Here is a 23335-nt window from a genome sequence, read left to right on the forward strand (position 1 = left end):
GAAATGTAATAAATGCTGCTATTACACCTAAAATAATTAACACTAAATCTCTAACTTTATCAAATATACAGAGAGCGTTCAAACTTCAAATTTGGTGAGTGTAATTTAACAACTTACATTTGCTCATGTGCTTTATAATACTCAAATTCCGTACTCCCTGGCTTACAGCATGTGAGGTGAGAATGGAGTTAATAATTTGGGGCAGTTCTTTTATTTTCTTTCTTTCTTTTTTTTTTTTTTTTTTTTTTTTGAGACGGAGTCTCGCTCTGTCGCCCAGGCTGGAGTGCAGTGGCGCGATCTCGGCTCACTGCAAGCTCTGCCTCCCGGGTTCACACCATTCTCCTGCCTCAGCCTCCCGAGTAGCTGGGACTACAGGTGCCTGCCACCATGCCCGGTTAATATTTTGTTATTATTATTATTTTTTTAATTAGAGACGGGGTTTCACCGTGTTATCCAGGATGGTCTCGATCTCCTGACAATAGGTGCCTGCCACCATGCCCGGGTGGAACTACAGGTGCCTGCCACCATGCCCGGCTAATTTTTTGTAATTTTTTTTTTTTTTTTTTTTTTTAGTAGAGACGGGGTTTCACCGTGTTAGCCAGGATGGTCTCAATCTCCTGACCTCGTGATCCACCCAAAGTGCTGGGATTACAGGAGTGAGACACCGCGCCAGGCCTGGGGCAGTTCTTTTCAAAATGTGTTCGGTGACATTAAACTCCAGAGTTTTTACAGTCTGAGTTGTTTCTTTATTGCCAGAAGCCGGAACCTCTGCCCTGAAGTCAGAAATGCCCCAGTGGAGTCAGAGCTGCCAAAATCCAGAGTTCAGACCCAAGACAACTCCCCATCCAAGAACCTAGGGGTGCTGAGCCAGAATCGCCCCCACCAAACTGAGCGAGAATAGCCCAAGCCATCCTCTATCTCCAGAGACAAGCTGCTTAGGCAAATCCCTCATCCCATTCAGGGAGGCACAGCCCCAGCCATTACTCCCAAACCCTGAGCCAGCGCCCCTCTGCCCTCACCCAGGGATGCACATTCCAAGACTGACCCTAAGCCTCGACCCAAGGTGGCACAGCGCAAGTCGCTGTCACGAAACGTGAAGATGCACGTTTTGTGAAACCCAGGGCTGCTCCCCAAACTGAGCCCAAGCGCTTCCCATCCCATCCCCGGTAGGTAGGGGCCGCTGAACTTCCCCAGCCTACCCCACCCACGAGGCCTTTTCATTGGTCACCAGTCTCCTCCTCCACTCCTCCTACTTCAGTCCACAGGGACGGGTCACAGCTGCACATCCTACACCCCTACTCCTGGCTACACTTCCGAGAGGGGCGCGGTCCAGCCGGGACTCAACCCAGCATCCCAAACAATGTCGCCCCTAGCTTGCGTCTGGTACCACGCGCTTGCGCAAGGAGGCCTATGGACTACAATCCCCAGAAAGCCCCACGCGCAGCAGTGGCCATTCGCAAGGCTACCCGGGTGAAGGTAGCCTTTGACGTCCGTACATTTGGAAGTCCTTTGACTTCCGTGCATTTGGAAGTCCTTTGACTTCCGTGCATTCGTCTAAAATAATGACAATCATAATAACGATAAAGTAATGAAATGTTAAATCACTATCAACGATGAAAAGAAAAAGTTTCAATATTTTACTACTTGGAAATGAGCACTTTACCATTTTAGTGAAGACTTTTACAGGTTCTTATTTTATAGGCATGTCTTTTAATGTTAAAACCACGAAACTTTTCAATTAAAATTCACTTAAATAGTTCCATCCCCGCCCCACACCGTGTTTTGTTTCTGTTGATGAAGACACTGCATAATCTACACTTGCGATATAACATAGCCCTGTAATTTTTTTCCTAGTCTCAGAAGAAGCAGAATGAATTAACAACCATTGTCTGAATCCTTAATAGGGGAATTGCAGGAGTACTCATTACAACATAACAAGAAAACGCGGGAAGTTTTCAGATTATTTCTGAAAATTTCCCCTTGTTGGGACTTAGGCTTTATTTTACTTTATGTTATTGCATTTAAGATTTAAGATCATTAAAAAGTCAGGAAACAACAGGTGCTGGAGAGGATGTGGAGAAATAGGAACACTTTTACACTGTTGGTGGGACTGTAAACTAGTTCAACCATTTTGGAAGTCAGTGTGGCGATTCCTCAGGGATCTAGAACTAGAAATACCATTTAACCCAGCAATCCCATTACTGGGTATATACCCAAAGGATTTTAAATCATGCTGCTATAAAGACACATGCACATGTATGTTTATTGCGGCTCTATTCACAATAGCAAAGACTTGGAACCAACCCAAATGTCCAACAACGATAGACTGGATTAAGAAAATGTGGCACATATACACCATGGAATACTATGCAGCCATAAAAATGATGAGTTCATGTCCTTTGTAGGGACAGAGATGAAACTGGAAACCATCATTCTCAGCAAACTATAGCAAGGACAAAAAACCAAACACTGCATGTTCTCACTCATAGGTGGGAATTGAACAATGAGAACACATGGACACATGAGGGAGAACATCACACACCGGGGCCTGTTGTGGGGTGGGGGGAGGGGGGAGGGATAGCATTAGGAGATATACCTAATGCTAAATGCGTGCAGCACACCAACATGGTACATGTACACATATGTAACGAACCTGCACGTTGTGCACATGTACCCTACAACTTAAAGTATAATAATAATACAATTAAAAAAAATTAAGATTTCTATTAAAGACAATTTTGTGTACTCTAATGGGGTGAGAAAATTGAATAAGAATTCCATTAGAGACCCACAGTTTTAGCCTGGAGGAAAGCCCTGATAATGGGTGAGAACAATCTCTCTCCTAGGAATGGTCACCTGGTCCTGCTGGTAGAGGCTCTGTTTGGAATATCTGGCTGGCATTCCGTTTTCCATGCACCCTCAAGCTGTAGGGGTCGTGAGGCAGTTCCAGTCCTAGACTAGACAGAGAAGTGAAGACCCCTACCTCTAGGCAATGGGCAGGAAATGGTTGAATAATATCCAACTATAGCTTGACATTGCAACTTAGGGCACATAAAGGGACAGTGCAATTCTTTTGGCTTATTTCTGTCTTTTGATGTTTACATGTTTGATGTTCTTATATATTGCTCTAAGTTGAAGGATTACTTGATTTAATTTGACATACTTGAATTTTAAAAAGCGAGTTCAGGAACATTTTTATTTTTGACCTAATACAATGTTAATTTTTGTGACATCTGTGTCTATTGGAAAACAATGCGTTTTCTCTATCAGAGGGATATGCATACATTTATATTTTCACCAGACTTGTTAATTGTGCTATTTAAATTTCCTACATGCTTATTTATGCTTACTTAGATTTTTTCATTATGCATCTGTCAATGATTGAAAAGTTCATGTCAAAAAGGCTCGCAGGCTGGGCGTGGTGGCTCAAGCCTGTAATCCCAGTACTTTGGGAGGCCGAAGTGGGCAGATCACACGGTAAGGAGTTCAAGACTAGACTGGCCAGGATGGTGAAACCCCGTCTCTACTAAAAGTGCAAAAATTAGCCAGGCATGGTGGCAAACACATGTAGTCCCAGCTACTTGGGAGGCTGAGGCAAGAGAATCGCTCGAATCTGGGAGGCGGAGGTTGCAGTGAGCCGAGATCGTGCCACTGCACTCCAGCCTGGGTGACAGAGCGAGACTCTGTCTCAGAAAAAAAAAGAAAGAAAGAAAGAAAGAAAAATTTAAAAAAAAGTCTATAATGGTATATTTGTCATTTTCCTCTCTATAGCATTTGCTTTATTTATTTATTTATTTATTTATTTATTTATTTATTTATTTTTGAGACTGAGTCTCGCTCTGTTGCCCAGGCTGGAGGGCAGTGGCGCCATCTCAACTCACTGCAAGCTCCCCCTCTCAGGTTCATGCCATTCTCCTTCCTCAGCCTCCCGAGTAGCTGGGACTACAGGTGCCCGCCACCACGCCCAGCTGATTTTTTTGTATTTTTAGTAGAGACAGGGTTTCACTGTGTTAGTCAGGATGGTCTCCATCTCCTGACCTTGTGATCTGCCCGCCTCGGCCTCCCAAAGTGCTGGGATTACAGGCATGAGCCACCGCGCCCAGCCTACTTCATTTTTCAAAAGTCGTGTTATTAGGTATACAAGCGGCTTTACATTTTAAAAGTCGTGTTATTAGGTATGGAAGTGGTCTGTTCCTTATCTGAAACACTTGGGACCAGAAGTGTTTCAGATTTTTGATTTTTTTCAGATTTTGCAATATTTGCATATGCATAATGAGATATCTTGAGGACGAGACCCAAGTCTAAACGCAAAATTCATTTGCGTTTCCTATACGCCTTATACACGTACCCTGAAATTAATTTTATAGAATTATTTGATTAATTTTGTTCACAAGGTTTGTATACAATGTTTGTGTGCATTGAACCATCAGAAGCAAAGATTGCCTTCGTCAGATGACCAAAGAAAAATCAATTAATGAAAAGAAGAGAAAGAAAGCAAATATTTCAGGTGTGGAAATTTTCTCTTGTGGTGTCATGTTCACATTCCAAAAGTTTCGGATTGTGGAACATTTTGGACTTTAAAATTTAGTGATGCTGACCCTGTGTAAGTTTCATAATGGTCATATCTTCTTGATGGACCAAAAATGTCATTAACATTTTAAGTATTTTGTATTTTCACCTTGAGTTTACTTTTCAGTGCCGACTGTACCTGCTTTCTTTTCATTAGATTTCCTCTAGTATTTATTTTTTCACTTTCTCTTAAAATTAGCATTTTTTACCTTATTATTTATATACTCTTTATTATTATAGTTATTTTTAAATGTTACTTTTACCTAATCTAAGAGCTTGTCTTTAGTCTGAAAATACACACTTAAATGGGTGTGGGTGTGTTAGGAACAAAAGACAAAGTGCTGGAATAATTGATCTAGGAGCTGCTTCTAATTCCCAACTATAGAACAGTGACTCTGGCCTGTAATCCTAGTCAATCAAGCAGCTGTGGTGGGAGGATGGCTTGAGCCTGGAAGGTTCAGGGTGCAGTGGGCAATGATGGTGCCACTGTACTCCAGCTTGGGTGACAGCATGAGATTTTATGTCTAAAAAAAGAAAATGAAAATGAAAAAGTAGAACAGGGACCCTCACAGAGGAAGGAAATAGCCCCCCTAAGACTCTTTTGAATTGTGTGGGTGATCTTTGCTTGCTCCAGTGACTGGGGTATGAGTTTAGTATGCAGAGGTAAGGAATGCTAAACGTATTGCATCTGTAAATTAATTATCTCAACAAAGAAGTCATCCATTCAAAACACCCAACAGTAACACCTTGAAAATCACTGCTCTAAAGGAAAGAAAATGAACAACAACAACCTCAATCAAACAAAAGGAGGGAAAGAAACGATCGAATCAGTAAAGAGAAAGTGAAACTGCTGCTGTTTGCTGATGATATGATCATATACATAGAAAACCCTAAAGACTCCTTCAAAAAGCTTCTAGAACTCATAAATGAATTCAGCAAAGTTTCAGGATACAAAATTAATGTACACAAATCATACCTCTGCTGTACACCAACAGCAACCAAGCTAAGAATGAAATCAAGAACTGCAAAAAAAAAAAAAAAAATACTTAGGAATATTTCTAACCAAGAAGGTGAAAGACCTCTACAAGTAAAACTATAAAACACTGTTGAAAGGAATCATGGATGACACAAACAAATGGAAACACATCCCATGTTCATGAATGGGTAAAACAATATTGTAAAAATGACCATACTGCCAAAAGTTGTTTACAAATTCAATGCAAGTTCCATCAAAATACCACCATCATTGTTCCCAGAACTAGAAAAGACAATTCTAAAATTCATATGGAACCAAAGAAGAGCCTGCAGAACCAAAGCAAGGCTAAGCAAAAAGAACAAATCTGGAGGCATCACATTACCTGACTTCAAACTATACCATAAGGCTGTAGTCACCTGAACAGCATGGTACTGGTATAAAAATAGGCACAAAGACCAATGGAACAGAATACAGAACCAAGAAATAAATCCAAATACCTACAGCCAACTGATATTTGACAAAACAAACAAAAACATAAAGTAAGGAAAAGACCCCCTATTCAGGCCGGGTGCAGTAGCTCACGCCTGTAATCTCAGCACTTTGGGAGGCTGAGGCAGGTGGATCACAAGGTCAGGAGATGGAGACCATCCTGGCTAACATGGTGAAACCCCGTCTCTACTAAAAATACAAAAAATTAGACTGGTGCGGTGGCGGGGGCCTGTAGTCTCAGCTACTCGGGAGGCTGAGGCAGGAGAATGGATTGAACCAAGGAGGTGGAGCCTGCAGTGAGCCGAGATCCCGCCACTGCACTCCAGCCTGGGTGACAGAGCAAGACTCCGTCTCAAAAAGAAAAAAAAAAAAAGACACCCTATTCAAACAAATGGTGCTGGTGTAATTGGCAAGCCACATGTAGAAGAATGTGAATGGATCCTCATCTCTCACCTTATACAAAAATCAACTCAAGATGGATCAAAAACTTAAAACTTGAAACCATAAAAATTCTAGATGATAACATCAGAAAAACCCTTCAAAGCATTAGCTTAGGCAAAGACTTGATGACCAAGATCCTAAAAGCAAATTCAATAGAAAAAATGATAAATAGGTGAGACTTAATTTAAGTAAAAAGTTTCTGCACAGCAAAAGAAACACTGAGCAGATTAAACAGACAACCCACAAAGGGGGAGAAAATCTTCACAATCCATACATCTGAAAAAGGATGACTATCCAGAATCTAGAAGGAACTCAAACAAATTAGCAAGAAAAATACGAAGAATCCCATCAAAAAATGGGCTAAGGACATGAATAGACAATTCTACAAAGAAGATATACAAATAGCCAACAAACATATGAAAAAATGCTCAACATCACGAATGATCAGGGAAATGCAAATCAGAAACACAATGCAATACCACCTTACAGCTGCAAGAATGGCCATAATAAAAAATTTAAAAAATAATAGATGTTGGTGGGGATGGGCTGAAAAGGGAACACTTTTACACTGCTGCTGGGAATGTAAACTACTGCAACCACTATGGAAAACAGTGTGGTAATTCCTTAAAGAACTAAAAGTAGAACTACCATTTGATTCAACAATCCCACTACTGGGTACCTACCCAGAGGAAAAGAAGTCATTATATGAAAAAGATAGTTGCACACACATGTTTATAGCAACATAATAAGATGTTTTATAAATATGTTATAAAATTCCTCTATTAAAAGTTTATTAGAGTTCATCAGTGTTGATATCATCTTTCCAAATTAAAAAAATGTTTTCTGTTCGTTGTTTTGGTTTTCGTTTGTTTGTTTTGATGCATGGTCTTGCTCTGTTGCTTACTGTAGCCTTAGCTTCCTGGGCATGAGTAATCCTCCCACTTCAGTGTCCCAAGTAACTGGAACTACAGGCGTGCACCACCATGCCTAATTGATTTTTAGAAATTTTCTTATAGAGTCTCACTGTGTTGCCTAGGCTGGTCTGATACATCTGTGTTCAAACAATCCTCCCACCTTGGACTGAGAAAATGTTGAGATTACAGGCACAAGCCATCATGTCTGGTCAGAAATGTTTTTTTCTTATTTTTTTCTTTCCTTTTTTTTTTTTTTTTTTTTTTTTGAGACGGAGTCTCTTGCTTTTTTGCCCAGGCTGGAGTGCAATGGCACAATCTTGGCTCACTGCAAGCTCTGACTCCCAGGATCACACCATTCTCCTGTCTCAGCCTCCCGAGTAGCTGGGACTACAGGTGCCTGCCACCACGCCTGGCTAATTTTTTTGTATTTTTAGTAGAGACGGGGTTTCACCGTGTTAGCCAGGATGGTTTCGATCTCCTGACCTTGCGATCTGCCCGCGTTGACCTCCCAAAGTCCTGCGATTACAGGCGTGAGCCACCAGGCCCGGCCCACAAGAATGTTTTTAACAAGCTTTCTTCCTTTCTTCTCCTCTCATCTCCCATATTTATGTCTTCTAGAATCTGAACACTAAATTTTCTTTTTTCCTCACATATAAACAATTATTTAGATTTAACCTTAAGATTTACTGTATATTCTTGCTTGTTGTACATACTGTACATCTTCCTCTATCTTGAATTTATTTATCTTGCTGGACTGTATTCTTAAGAAGTTTTTTCAGACAGTCTGAAGTTGGTAAGTTCCTTGTGTCCTTTTGTCTTATGTCTTCATTCTTCCCTCACAGCAAATGTTGGCTTGCCTGGGCATATAATACTTAGACAGAAGTTACAGTTCTTCATAACTTTGAAACATTATCTCTCTCTCTTTTAGTTTTTATTACTGATGAATACTATGATACCAAATTAATTCTTCAATCTCTAATAGGTAATATTTGGGTTTTACTTTTTTTCTTGAGGCATTTAGGATTTTTTTCTTTATCAGCTGAAATTTTACCATAATTTAATTTGACGAGATTTTTGCTTCTTCCTGTTAAGCACTCAGCAGGACCTTTCAATTAGAATCTCAAATCTCTCCTCCAGCTCTGGGATATTTTATTTTATTTTTTTCTTTTGAGGTTTTCCTCCCCATTATTGTATATTCCCTCCCTTTGTGATACTCTTATTATCCATATGTTGGTTCCTTCTTTCATGTCTCCTAATATCCATCATATACCCATCACATATCCTAATGTGCCATCTGCTTGCATTACTCTCTGGAATAATCCCTTGCCTAATCTTCCAGCTCACTAATTTGCACCTTCAGCAATATGCATCCATTATTCTGCCCATCAATTCATATTTTTGTTTAAAATTCTGAAATAAAATGATTGTCAACTTAGATCCAGTAATAGTTATGCAAACTATAAATTGCCTAAATGGAAAAATACTGGGATTCAGAAAATGTACTTCCTATGTACTCTTTATGTACTCTTAAGTGCAGGAGAAGTAACCCTCATGCTGTTACTTGATTACGTGCTGCAGCAAATGAGGTAATAATTTAAGAAAGAGGAAGACTTAGCATCTAGGGAGTAGGAAATTCAACCCTGGATTTTTTTGCTGGATCACAGCGAAAGGAAATCCCAGGAGACTGAACCAGACTGTAATCAGGCCAAGATGGTAATCAGCCCTCAAGGAAGGATAAAGATGGGGGGATCCAGGAAGGTGGAATCTGGAAAAAGTAGACTCCATACATTATAGAACATATTTGAGACACTGAAAACTTGGAGAAATAATAACTATATATAATGTACCAAAAAAAACACTTAGAAACACCAGGAAAACAAAAACTGTATGAGTGGTAGTAGAATCATAACCTCCCACATGGCTTTATAGTGAATAATATTAATAGAATTTATATTAATGCATATTAATATAATTATACTAATTGAGACAATGCTGCATTATACTAATGGAAACAATCATCCACACTAATGATACAAGTGGTGTCATATGCTATTGGTAGGTCAAGTAAGATGAGAGAGGCTGAAAACTGACTGCTGGATTTGGCGATGTAATCTTAACTAGAGCAGCTATGGGGAAATGTGTGTGCCAGACAAGATGATGTGGAGGTTGTGGGAAGCATGAATGGAGTGAGTTTTAAAAGAATTGGAGAAACTGAGGCAGTGTCTCTTGACAACTTGTGGTCAAGAACAGCAGTGAAAGGAGGGAGGGTAGCTAGGAAGGCTAATGGAATCAAATACCATCCCATGCCTACCAAGACTGGAGATGTTAACCAAGTTCCTAAGTTGATGGAAATGCACTGAAAGAGAGTGATGCTGGTGGTGCTGGAGAATTGAAGGGGCAGCAGCAGGAACAGAGTACTTGATTAGTCAAGAAGAGATGGGATCTTGGGCACAAGCTGAGGGGATTACAGTTAGAAGCAGGCACAGCCCAGCCATGGTGACATGAAGGCATATGGGGATTCAGTGCAAGAAATTTGCTAGATTTCATAGTAGAAGGTGGCATATTTTTCCTGATTGATTTTATTTTCTCAGTGAAAGGAGAAGCAAGGTCATGAGCTAGAAGGGAAGAAGGAGGAAGAGGGCAGGGAGTGATGTTTGGGAAGAGATGGAAAAGTGGGAAATGGTCATTCTGGCAAATGGGAGGCTGAATAGTCTAGAGAAATAGAGTAGGATTGCCTGGAAGCAGTGAGCACTGGCTCATTGTCTGTGGCCTGAAATTTAGAGGAAGACCAGGTAGCACAATTGTGTGTTTTTTTCTCCAGCCACTGCTCAGGTAAGTTTGTGATACATTTTCTTGCTGTTGTTGTTTATTTTGATTTTTTGAGACACAGTTTTGCTCTTCTTGCCCATGCTGGAGTGCAATGATGCGATCTCGGCTCACTGCAAGCTCTGCCTCCTGGGTTCAAGCGATTCTCCTGTCTCAGCCTCCTGAGGAGCTGGGGTTACAGGTTCCCACCACCATGCCCTGCTAATTTTGTATTTTTAGTAGAGATGGGATTTCACCATGTTGGCCAGGCTGTTCTCGAACTCCTGATCTCAGGAGATCCACCCACCTCAGCCTCCCAAAGTGCTGGGATTACAGGCATGAGCCAGCATGCCCAACAAGTTTGTGATAAAAATTTGCATTTAATAAGGATAAGAGTTTTGCCACAAAAGCAAGAGAGATAATGGAATGGGAACTCAGGATATATAAAAGGTTGTGGTTATAATGCACTATGGATTGGGTATGGAGAAAAAAATGGGAACATGAGATGTGTGATAAAGTCATATAAATTCATGGGTTTATGAATCGAAGTTTCCCTCAGGACAAGGTATTGCTGGAGTTGGGATACTAGAGGGAAGGATGCATAAACTTCAGGGATGGGGTTGCAGATTGATCATGGAAACTGAGGTTTTGATTTTTTTAAAATAAGGACTAGTGAATAGTCATGGAGGAGGATGAATGAGATAGGATGAAGAACATCATTTGCTTTCCAAAAGTGATAGAGACATTGACATAAAATGAAAAGATACAAAGGTTTTGAAGTACAAAATGCTGTAAATATTCATGTATACATAATTTTTATATCACAAAGACCAGAAAAAAATGCATGGCTTTTGTTGTGGGTTGAATCGTGTGCCCCCCCATCCCAAAAATATGTTCAAGTCCTAACACCCAGTATCTATGAACATAACTTTATTGACCAACAGGATCTTTGCAGATATAATCAAGTTAAGATGAGACCACATTTGATTAGGGTGGGCCTTAATGCAATGATTTCTGTCCTAAAAAACAGAAGAAACTTTGAACACAGACACACCCAGAGGGAAAATGCCATGTTAAGATGGAGGCAAAAAGTGGAATGATACAAGCCAGGGGATGCCAAAGATTGCTGGAAACTGAGTCTAGGAAGAGACAAGGAAGAATTCTTCTCTAGAGCTTTTAGGGAGAGCATGGCCCTGCTGACACCTTGATTTCAGATTTCTATTCTCCAGAAGTGTGAGAGAATTAATCTCTGTTGTTTGAAGCCACCCAGTTTCTGGTACTTTGTTACAGCAGCCTGAGGAAACTAATATAGTTTTGAAACATGCATTAAAAAGCACTGAGAAACTAAGATGAAGAACAAAATATAGACTACATATGACAGCTCAAGAATTATTTTCTGTGGGAGATTGCAGAAGTGACCAAATCCTTCACTCTTGACAATGTGACATTGTAGCCCCTTATTTCTTCAAGAGCTGAAGTCTATTCCCCCATCCCTGGAATGCTGGCATTGTGACTTATTTTATCTGACAGAATGCACAACTCTGTTCAGTCTCTGGGGCCATTGTGACTGCTATGACTTCGTGAGTGTGTGACCTGCTGAAGTATAAGACCAAGTGGGGCAGAGATCCCAGTTGAGGGCCCCACCCCACCCCAGGACCCAGCTGGTGCAGTTGACAAGGATGCGTGAGTTCTATTATATGCAGTGTGAACTTAGAAGTTGACTCAGATGCAAGCGTGAGCCTGGCTGAGGCACACTCAAACTACTGATTTATAGAATCATGAGTTAAACACATAGTAGGTTTTGTTTTGTTTTGTTTGTTTGTTTGTTTTTGAGACAAGTAATCTCCTGTCTCAGCCTCCTAAGTGGCTGGGATTACAGGTGCATGCCACCATATGCAGCTAATTTTTTAATCTTTTGTACAGACAGGGTTTTGCCATGTTTCCCAGACCGGTCTCGAACTTCACTGCCTAAGCTTCCCAAAGTGCTGGGATTAAAGGCCTGAGCCAACTTGCCTGGCTCAAATGGTAGTTTTTGAATGCAACAGATAACGTATGTCCCAGAACAGAAACCATGTAGGTCACATTCATTGATCATAATGCAATTAAATTCACAAAAGGACATAAAGAGTGTTCTGTAAGTTATTTATTCACCTCAAGATTGAAAGGAACCCGAGGACACTCTTTAAATGCAGGCTTGGATTAAAGAGGAAATCAAAATAATAGTCACATACCATTTGAAAATAAATAAAAACAAAAGAAGTACATATCCAAAACAGAGGAAAATAGCTTAAAATCATACTCAGAGGAAAACTTGTAACATTTGTTAAATTTATGAAACACAAGAGTGAAAATAAATTAACTTAACTTCCATTTCAAGAAAGTGGTAATAACAGTGGTAGCTGATATGCATTTAGGGTTTGTGTGTTCTAAGTCTTTCATGTGTATTACTTCATTTAATTCTCATGTCACACTACAAAATGGGCACTATTATATTGCTATGTTATGGATGAGGACACTGAGATACAGAGAACAGCATGTCTAGTAAAAGGCAGACCAACTGCTAAACAATCTAGTACAACAAACTGAGAGGAAGTTTCCAGAGCTAAAGCTTTTTTTTTTTTTGGACACAGTTTTGATCTTGTTGCCCAGGCTGGAGTGCAATGGCACTATCTCAGCTCACTGCAACCTTTGCCTCCTGGGTTCAAGCGATTCTCCTTCCTCAGCCTCCCAATTAGCTGCGATTATAGGCATGAGCCACAACGCCCCGCTAATTTTTTGTTTTTAGTAGTCATGGGGTTTCACCAAGGTCGTCAGGCTGGTCTTGAACTACTGACCTGACGTGATCCACCCGCCTCGGCCTCCCAAAGTGCTGGGATTAGAGGCATGAGCCACTGAGCCTGGCCCCATGCTCTTAACACTGAACTATCTATGTCTCAGATATATAGCAGCAAAACAAAACCAGAGAAAGTGGAAAGCAGGTAATACAGAAGAAACAGAGGTGAAATGAAGAATATAATTCTCAGGGAATATATAGAGAACGCAAATATATTTAACAAGCAGTAGAAATGCTAAATAAAACAACAACCTCAGAAGAAACCTAAGGTTCATCCCCAAATAGGAAATCTATTCTGAATGCTCTAAGAGAGAAATAACACAAACCTACAATGAGGTGATTATTAGAATAAACTTTTCCAGAGAGCAGAACGTGTTAGGAGCTTCTTAACTTATTATATTACTACCACAAATCCTAGTATAATCTTGATAACCAAATTATACCCTAACAGAGTAACAACAACAAAAAAAAAAAAAAAAAAAAAAAACAGCCAGAAAACTAAAGGAAAATGTCTCAATGAATAGAACTGCAAAATTTTATGGAAAGCAGCAAACAAAATCCATCAACATATTAAAATTATTACAGTACAACAGTAATGCATGGAAATTCATCATTACTACATTTAGCAATATAATTCCTCTTATTAAGAAATATTACTTTCTAAAACATATCACCATGAAAACAAATGTCAATCAACAGGTTGAAAGTAAATTTCTTGTTAATACATATAACAGAAGAAAAAAGATCAAAACCTAGAAAAAAACACACACAAAGAGTTCATAAATAAGATGAATACCTAAACAGAAAGAAACAAGGAGTAAATAGCAAGGGGAATACAAAAGAATAAGCTTATAAGAGGATGAAGAGGCAGGGAGAGATGGCTCACACCTGTAATCCCAGCACTTTGGAAGGCCAAGGCAGGAGGATAGCTTGAGCCCAGGAGTTTGAGACAAGCCTGGGCAACATAGTGAGACCTCGACTCTACAAAAAATTTAAAAGAAAATTATCAGGTGCAGTGGTTCACACCTGTAGTTCTAGTTGCTCAAGAGACTGAGGATCTCCTGAGGCTCTAATTGCACCATTGCAGTAAAGCCTGGGAGACAGGATGAGATCCTGTCTCAAAAAATAAGAGGATGGCCAATATCTCCTACCTGGAAAAATTAACATAATGTAATGCCATAATTGTTCGCCTGATGGAAAAAGACTAAAAGGATTAATAAGAGCCAGCTTTTATTGTTTGTTTGTTTTTGTTTTGAGATGGAGTCTTGCTCTGTCACCCAGGCTGGAGTGCAGTGGCATGTGATGTCGGTTCACTGCAACTTCCACCTCCCAAGTTGAGGCAATTCTCCTGCCTCAGTCTCCTGAGTAACTGGGATGACAGGCGTCCACCACTTAAGCAAAAACAAACACACAAACCCCAAACTCTATTCCTAACTATACACAAATATCTGTGTAAATATATAGAAACCGATCTGAAACAACTAAGGTGAAATTTTTAATAACGGTAATTTTGGGAGGGAAATGAAAGTAACGAGAGAGGAGGTTGATATAGCAATGGGGACTTTCATTTTAACTTAAAAAAATTAAAACATAAGCAAATATTATCTTAAACATGCATGTAATTTGCATTAGCAAAAAGAGAAATGAAGTCCCAGAAATATGCTGACATTTAAGAAAACACTAGCGATGTGAAGTCATTATCCTCAGCAAACTAATCCAGGAAGAGAAAACCAAACACCACGTTCTCACTTATAGTGGGAGCTGAAAAATGAGAACACATGGACACAGGAAGAGGAACAACACACATTGGGGCCTGTCATGGGGTGGGGTTAAGGGAGGGAGAGCATTAAGAAAAATAGCTAATGCATGCTGGGCTTAATACCTAGGTGATGAGTTGACAGGTGCAGCAAACCACCATGGCACACGTTTACCTATGTAACAAATCTGCACATCCTGCCCATATACCCCAGAACTTAAAAACAAAACAAAACAAAAACAAAACGCTAGCGGCAAAATAAAGTCTCAAACTGAAAAAGTGACAGACCAATTTTTGGTTCAAATAATGGCTCTCAACCCAGGTGTTATAAAGTAAAGACAAAGAATTTGATCACATATTGCAATTAAGACATACAGCAAATGACTAGAAAAATTATTCTCAACACATATGACGGTTAGTAGCTAATTTCCTTAAGAGGAAATGGTCATAAAACAATGAAGGGGGGAAAATGAACACTTGAAAAATGGGTGAACAGCTAGGCCTGGTGGTGTGTGCCTGTGGTCCCAGCTACTCAAGAGGCTGTTGCAGCGGAATTGTTTGAGCTCAGGGATTGGAGGCTATAGTGAGCTGTGATTGGGCCACTACAGTTCAGCGTGGGTGACACAGCAAGACCTTGTCTCTAGTTTTTTTTTTTTTTTTTTTTTTTTTTGAGACGGAGTCTAGCTCTGTCGCCAGGCTGGAGTGCAATGGCGCCATCTCGGCTCCCTCCAACCTCTGCCTCCCGGGTTCAAGCGGTTCTTCTGCCTCAGCCTCTTGAGTAGCTGGGACTACAGGCGCCAGCCACCACGCGGCTAATATTTGTATTTTTAGTAGAGACGGGGTTTCGCCATGTTGGCCAGGATGATCTCGATATCTTGACCTCGTGATCCGCCCGTCTCGGCCTCCCAAAGTGCTGAGATTGCAGGTGTGAGCCAGTGCGCCCAGCCTAAAAATTTTTTTTAGTTAAAAATTAAATAATTAAAAAGTGGGTGAAAGACATGACAAGGCAGTGAAAAGAAAAATGATAAAAAGACATCAACTATGACCACCTTGATTGTTAGCAATAAAATGAAAACCAACATCCTTTTTATATATCAAAGACTAAACATTTTTATTGTAAATCAAGTGATCCTCAATAGTGTGAGAAAATAGACCCGTTTACATTTTAGGCTGAGTGAAAAAAACAAAAACTGTTTTTCCTCCGCTCTCATATCACAACAATTAACACAGAAGATTTCTGTGACAGCATGTCTGGGGATTTCTCTCGGTCAGTCAAGCACACAATGCATTCTGCTCTGGAAATCAGTTGGGTGTCTTCTAATTCAATTATGAGGCTATCTACATGGACATAGCGTTAGATTACACAGGGCTGACTTCCACAAGACTGGCCTCCCACTCTAATACCAATGGCAAGCCCTAGGTTGTTTTACCTGTGCTTCTGACCAACTGGCTATAAATCAGGTTTCCACCACTCCTGATTTAGTTGCATTAATTTGCTCGAACAGCTCACAGCACGCAGGGAAACACTTACATTTACCATTTTATTATAGCGGATATTGCAAAAAATTCAGAAAAAAGATTCATGGGGCCCTGCATGGGGGGAGGGGCACACTACCTTCCAGGAAGTTTTATCTAGAAGCTCTCTAAACCCAGTCCTTTTCAGTTTTTATGGAGATCTCATTCTATAGGCATCATGGGTAAAACCATAGGCTATTGGTGATCAGCTCAACCTGAGGCTCTCAACCCTCCCTGGAAATTGGGGTTGAGGCATTGCCATTCTCAGTCAGAGTAAAAGAATTTACACAAACTGAATTTTAAAACAGATTAGCATAACTGAAAACTTAATTAGATGATTGAATTATCTGGAGCCACACCTTGATATTACTAACCCAAGCACCCTCATCCAATAAATGCTCCACCCAACTGGCCCCGGAGTCTCTACATTGTTCCAGAGCAGAAGAATATTTATACAACGTATATCACCACTTTTTCTTAAAAGTCTTTTCACTTACATGGGTAATTCTTAAGCTGCCATGCATCAGGGTCAGTGGGAGGGCTTGTTACCACACAGATCTGTGGATCTCCGGGGTCTGTGGGTTGCAAGGATGCTGCTGGTGTCAAAACCACAATGTGAGAACCACAGAACCACTACATGGTTTTCAGTGTTTAAGTGCATTTAATTCATAATGTAGTTGAGCAACAAAGCTTGTAAGTTCTCAGATTGTCCCAAATGTGTCACAAGACATCAAATCAGGAGAACAGTTTCCTACGAGGTGTAGCCTGGGAAAGTTGGGGGTGACTCATGGAAAGGAGGAGTGAAGCTCCGCCCTTTCCGCTGCCAGGCTGCGCCCAAGGCTATTTAAACCCGCCCTGTGGGGGAGGCCCCGAGCTCAGATCTTCTCAGAGCAGAGCAGCGGCTGGAGCGTTCTGCCGGCTCAGCGTGGACCTGGAGCTTACAGCGTCTTACGACTTGGAAGTAGAATCAGAGGATAGGACAGTACACTTGGGTAAGTAAATCTCTGTCTGTCACATTGGTTTGTTCATTTCCATTTTCTTAAGGAGCACATATGTCACAACAGACAAAAACACACACACACATAAACACACACACAAACTCCTTCATTCTGGGGGTTAGAAAATTGGTAGGGGTCCCTGGGAGCTGCAGGTTTCCTAATCATGTCTGCGTCTAAGAACAGTGGGGTCTTGTCTGGCTCTTCTTATGAACGGTCCCCCAGCCCGGACTCCCCAAAATCCATGCTAGCCTCACCCAGCTTCTCCTTCTCCCCTCCCAGAAACTCAGACTTAAGAGGAAGCTCCTCACCAGGGACCTGGAGCTACCATTCACCATCCTCTAGGGCTTCACCACACTCACCTCTGTCATCAGCAGAATCCCACAAGCTCCCATTTCCCTTTCCTCACCGTGATGGGCAACCAATGAAGCCATTGGGCTCTCCCGTGTCCTCCTCTGGGGATTCTTTAGAGTCACCACGTTCGTCAATAATATACCACATGTTCTTACTGCCATCACCCAGCAGCTCACCCCCAGCTCTCGGGGAGTCTCCTGTGTCTCCCAGCTACTCTCCAAAAAACTCCAGATTTCATCTGGAGTCAGCCCCCAACACCCAGGAATCACCTACAAACTCACGAGCCTCACGGTGCTCCTCGCCTATGTCTTTCCTCTCTTCACCCCCAGCCGTCCTGGACTCTCCTGTGTCTCCCAGTTACTCTCCAACCATCCCCAGGTTTCTGCGGGAGTCAGCCCCATGTACCTACGAGTCTCCCAGAGACTCACAGGTCTCGGGAGATTATGAGCGGTCCCTCAGCCCTGACTCCTCAAGATTCATGCCTGCCTCACCCAGCTTCTCCCTCTCCCCTCCCAGAAATTCAGACCCAAGGGGCAGCTCCTCACCAGGGATGTGGAAGTACTCTATATCATCCCGCAGGACTTCACCACTCTCACATCCCTCATCAACAGAATTTCACAACTTTACATTTCCCTTTCCTAACCAAGCAGGACAATCACTCATGTCATTATGCTCTCCCTTGTCCTCCTCTGGAGATTATTCACAGTCACCTCATTCATCAATAATATATCATGTGTTCTTACTGCCATCATCCAGCAGCTCACCCCTAGCCATCAATGACTCTCCTGTCTGTCCCAGCTACTCTCCAACTACGCCCAGATTTCAGCGGGAGTCGGTCTCCCACACCCCAGAAACACCTACAAACTCACAGACCTCAGTGAGATCCTCGCCAGTCTCTCTCACGTCCTCACCCCCAGCCCTTACGGACCCTCCTGTCTGTCCCAGCTACTCTCCAAACATGCCCACATTTCAGCGGGAGTCAGTTCCAGGAACCAAGGGATCACCACCAAGCTCACCACTTTCACTGAATTACTCCTCAGTCTCTAGCACGCCTTTATCCCCAACCCTCAGGGACTCTCCTGTCTGTCCCAGCTACTCTCCAACCGCGCCCGCATTTCAGCGGGAGTCAGTTGCAGGCACCCAGAAATCACCACTGAACTCACCAATTTCACTGCGTTACTCCCCAGTCTCTCTCATGTCTTCACCAGCCCTCATGGACTCTCCTGTCTGTCCCAGCTACTCTCCAACCACGCCCAGATTTCAGCTGGTGTCAGTTCCAGGCACCCAGAAATCACCACCAAACTCACCAATTCCACTCAATTACTCTCCAGTCTCTGTCATGTCTTCACCATCCCTCAGGGACTCTCCTGTCTGTCCCAGCTACTCTCCAACCATGCCCAGATTTCAGCGGGAGTCAGTTCCAGGCACCCTGGAGTCACCAGTTTCACTGAGTTACTCCCCAGTCTCTCTCACGTCTTCACTCCCAGCCCCCTGGGACTCTCCTGTCTGTCCCAGCTACTCTCCCGCCACGCCCAGATTTCAGGCGGAGTCAGCCTCCTACACTCCGGAATCACCTACAGACTCACAGACCTCACTGAGATCCTCCCTGGTCTCTCTCAATTCTTTGCCCTCAGCCCACAGGGACTCTTGTGTCTCTTTCAGCTACTCTCAAAACTTCTCTAGAGCTGGAGTCAGTTCCAGGCACCCAGGGCACACCACCAAACTCACCAATTTCACTGACTTACTCCCCAGTCTCGCTCATGTTGTCACCCCCAGCCCTCAGGGACTCTTCTGTCTCTCTCACCTACTCTCCAACCATCTCCAGATTTCACCTGGAGTCAGCTTCACGGACCTTACTGCAACCCTCCCCCATTTCTTTCACCTCTTCACCCCCAGCCTTCAGGGACTCTCCTGTGTCTCCCAGCTTCTCTCCAGCCTTCCCCAAATTTCTGCCGCAGTCAGCCCCAGGCACCCAGGAGAACCCTAGATACTCACAGGCCTCATGAGACTATCTCCCTATGACCTGTATCTATACAGGGATGGCTCCCACGTATCCCTCAGTGACCCCAAACCCATCTCCACTTACACTCAGACACTCTCAGGGCCTGACAGCTACTCCCCGTTATTGTCCTTCAGTTCGAAGCCCTGGCCAATCTACTAGCCAACATGACACAGTTACCTGGCCATTTCTCCACATTTCTGGTGAGGGCCCCACACCCAGCCGCAGAAGAGCCCCTCCTGCATTCCATCCTCACACACAGGCCTGTCCATCTACTTGCTACTGTCACACTCTTGCCAGCAGAAGAGGCCCCTGTAATGGCTGATATCACCACCCAGGCTATCCTCACCCCACAGCTGTGCAGCGGGACCCTCCTGCTGGTCCACGTGGCTGCCAGAGCCCATGCTGACACGAACCTCCAGCATGTCAGCGTCCCTGCGGGTGACACTACCGGTGACATGGCTAGCATGCCCCTCCTCCCTGGCAGTGACACTGTTGATGTGAGCCCCAGTTTCAGATCTGTCATTTGTAAATAGGACCATTTTCCCTTTTCTCTCTCTCTTCCATTCACAGGGCTTTTCATTCTCTCTGTTTCTGCCTCCCTTTCAGATATTTACTCACCTTTTTCTCATTCACTATGTCTGCCGTGGTCTCGATGAGAGTGTGCCACATAAGTTTCCCCCATTAAAAGTCATGAATTCAGTGGATTTTAGTATATTTGTGGTTGTGCATATTCAATTTTAATTCGCAATCCATTTTAGAACATTTTATCACCCCCGACCAAAGAAAAACCCTGTAAACATTATTCACTCCTCATTCTGTCTCAAACCCTCTCCCTGACCCTCAGCCCTAGGTAACAACTACATAGAGCGGTCAACCCCATATCCATAGATTTCCATATTGTGGACATTTCCTATAAACAGAATTGCACAGTATGTGAGACTTTATGACTGACTTTACACTTAGCACAATATTTTCAAGATTCATCCACATTGTAGTCTTACCCACAGTGGGAAACCATTTTTTTTTTTTTTTTTGGTTTTAGTATCACCGGGTGTTTTCTCCTTCCTTCCGTCCTTCTTTCCTTCCTTCCTTGCTTCCTATTTATCTCTTACTCCTTCTGCCCTCTCCCATTCATATGCCTTAGGTGCATCCTACATTCTGTGAATTTTGGGGAAATCCTCGACAGTTGCAGGAAAATTGTGTTATTGTTATTATTTACCGCTATCTCTCTTTCTTGGTTCTCCATCAATTGTAAACATCTATTGGTTTCTCCCAAGTCACTCAGTATATTTTAATTAGGTACACTTCTTTTTCTTTATACAGCTATTTCTGGAGTATACGGTCACATACTCATAAACCCAGTGTAACTCAAAAACGCATCTAATATCCCAATAAACCCATCATAAAGTTGAAAAATCATAAATCAAACCATCATAAGTCACAGTTTGTCCGTGGATATCGGCTTCATCAATTCCATTGTATTCCATAATGCTGTATACCATTAACAATGGCAGACTGACAGGGAGTGGATATTGATAGCATTTTAAAAATCAGTTATCAGAGGGATACTTTAACCTGACTGAGTAACTGATCTAATTGTTTTAGCACAATGAATGATTATGGGAAATGTTTTGAGACAGAGTAGTACATTTGTGAATGAAATTTTATGGCTTTTTTCACTTAGTAGGAACCTTTGTGTGTGGAAAACTGAGAAAATTGCTTTCTGCGGTACAGTCTGGCATTCATTGTAGATTAAAGCTTATTTTTCTGTGAATAAATCTTATTCAATAAAATACTGTTCTTTAAAACAAACAAACAAAAGAAAACACTGGTGATGTGAAGTCATTATCCTCAGCAAACTAATCCAGGAAAAGAAAACCAAACACCACATTCTCACTTATAATGGGAGCTGAAAAAGGAGATCACATGGACACAGGAAGGGGAATAACACACACTGGGGCCTTTCGGGAGGCAGAGCACTAAGAAAAACAGCTAATGCATGCTAGGTGATGGGTTGACAGGTTCAGCAAACTACCGTGACACACGTTTACCTTTGTAACAAATCTGCACATCCTGCACATATATCCCAGAACTTAGAAACAAAAGGAAACAAAACAAAACGAAAAAACTAAAACAAAATGCTAGCGGCAAAATAAAGTTTCAAACTGAGAAAGTGACAGACCAATTTTTGGTTCAAATCATGGTTCTCAACCCAGGTGCCATAAGGTCAGGATGAAGAATTTGATTACATATTGTAAATAAGACATACAGCAAATGACTAGAAAAATTATTCTCAACATATGTGTGTCTTCTAATTCAATGATGACGCTATCTACCGGGACATAGCATGAGATTCCAAAGGGCTCAGTCCCGCAAGACTGGCCTCCCACTCTAACAACAATGGGAAGCCCTACGTTATTTTACCTGTGCTTCTTAGCAACTGGCTATAAATCAGGTTTCCACCACTCCCAGTTTTAGTTGCATTAATTTGCTGGAAGAGCTCACGGCACTCAGGGAAAGACTTCCATTTACCATTTTATTATAGTGGATATTGCAAAAAATTCAGAAAAAAGATTTTGGGCCCACCATGTGGGGAGGGGAGCACTACCATCCAGGAAGTGTTATCCAGAAGCTCTCTAAACCCAGTCCTTTTGGGTTTTTATGGAGACCTCATTCTATAGGCATGATGGGTTAAACCATAGGCTATTGGTGATCAACTCAACCTGAGGCTCTCAACCCTCCCTGGAAATTGGGGTTGAGGATTTGCCATTCTCAGTCTGAGTAAAAGAATTTACACAAACTGAATTTTAAAACAGATTAGCATAACTGGAAACTTAATGAGATGATTGAATTATCTGGAGCCACACCTTGATATTCCTAACCCGAGCACCCTCATCCAACGAATGCTCCACCCAACTGGCTCCCAAGTCTCTATGTGGTTCCAGAGCAAAAAAAAGTTTATACAACGCATATCTCCACTTTTTCTTCAAAGTCTTTTCGCTTACATGGGTAATTCTTAAACTGCCATGCATCAGGGTCAGTGGGAGGGCTTGTTACAACACAAATCTGTGGATCTCCGGGGTTTGAGGGTTGCAAGGATGCTGCTGGTGTCAGAACCACAACGTGAGAACCACAGAACCACTAGATGGTTTTCAGTGTTTCAGTGCATTTAATTCATAATGTATTTGGCCAAGAAAATTTGTAAGTTCTTAGATTGTCCCAAATGTGGCACATGAAATCAAATCAGGAGAACAGTTTCCTACTAGGTGTAGCCTGGGAAAGTTGGGGGTGACTGATAGGAAGGAAGAGTGAAGCTCTGCCCTTTCCGCTGCTAGGCTGTGCCCGAGGCTATTTAAACCCACCCTGGCAGGCCTGTACTCAGATCTTCGCCCAGCGTAGCAGCGGCTGGAGCGTTTTGCAGGCTCTGCGTGGACTTGGAGCTTACAGCATCTTGTGACTTGGAAGTGGATTCAGAGGACAGGACAGAACACTTGGCTAAGTGAATCTGTGTCTGTCTGTCTGTCTCATTGGTTGGTTTATTTCCATTTTCTTAAGGAGCACATACCTCACACCACACACACACACACACATACACACAGACTCCTTCATTCTGCGGGTTAGAAAATTTGTAGGGGTCCCTGGGAGCTGCAGGTTTCCTAATCATGTCTGTACCTAAGAAAAGTAGG

The 23335-nt window shown here is 42.1% G+C and overlaps 1 long non-coding RNA gene across 5 annotated transcripts in view; it reads right to left on the reverse strand.

Moving 5' to 3' along the window:
• ZNF285CP (zinc finger protein 285) overlaps positions 1–23335 on the reverse strand; it is a 355913-nt gene that overhangs the window by 33037 nt on the left and 299541 nt on the right. For 3 of the 5 annotated variants that reach the window (XR_008624491.1, XR_008624490.1, XR_010109351.1), the window contains exon 1: positions 1200–1510. The exons of 1 other annotated variant lie outside the window; for it this stretch is intronic. This is a non-coding gene — a long non-coding RNA (zinc finger protein 285). Of the gene's footprint in view, positions 1–1199; positions 1511–23335 lie in introns of those variants that run through there. One more of the 5 variants, XR_010109346.1, reaches the window with a different exon arrangement.

Source organism: Pan paniscus, chromosome 13 (assembly GCF_029289425.2).
Source record: "Pan paniscus chromosome 13, NHGRI_mPanPan1-v2.0_pri, whole genome shotgun sequence".
NCBI lineage: Eukaryota > Metazoa > Chordata > Mammalia > Primates > Hominidae > Pan > Pan paniscus.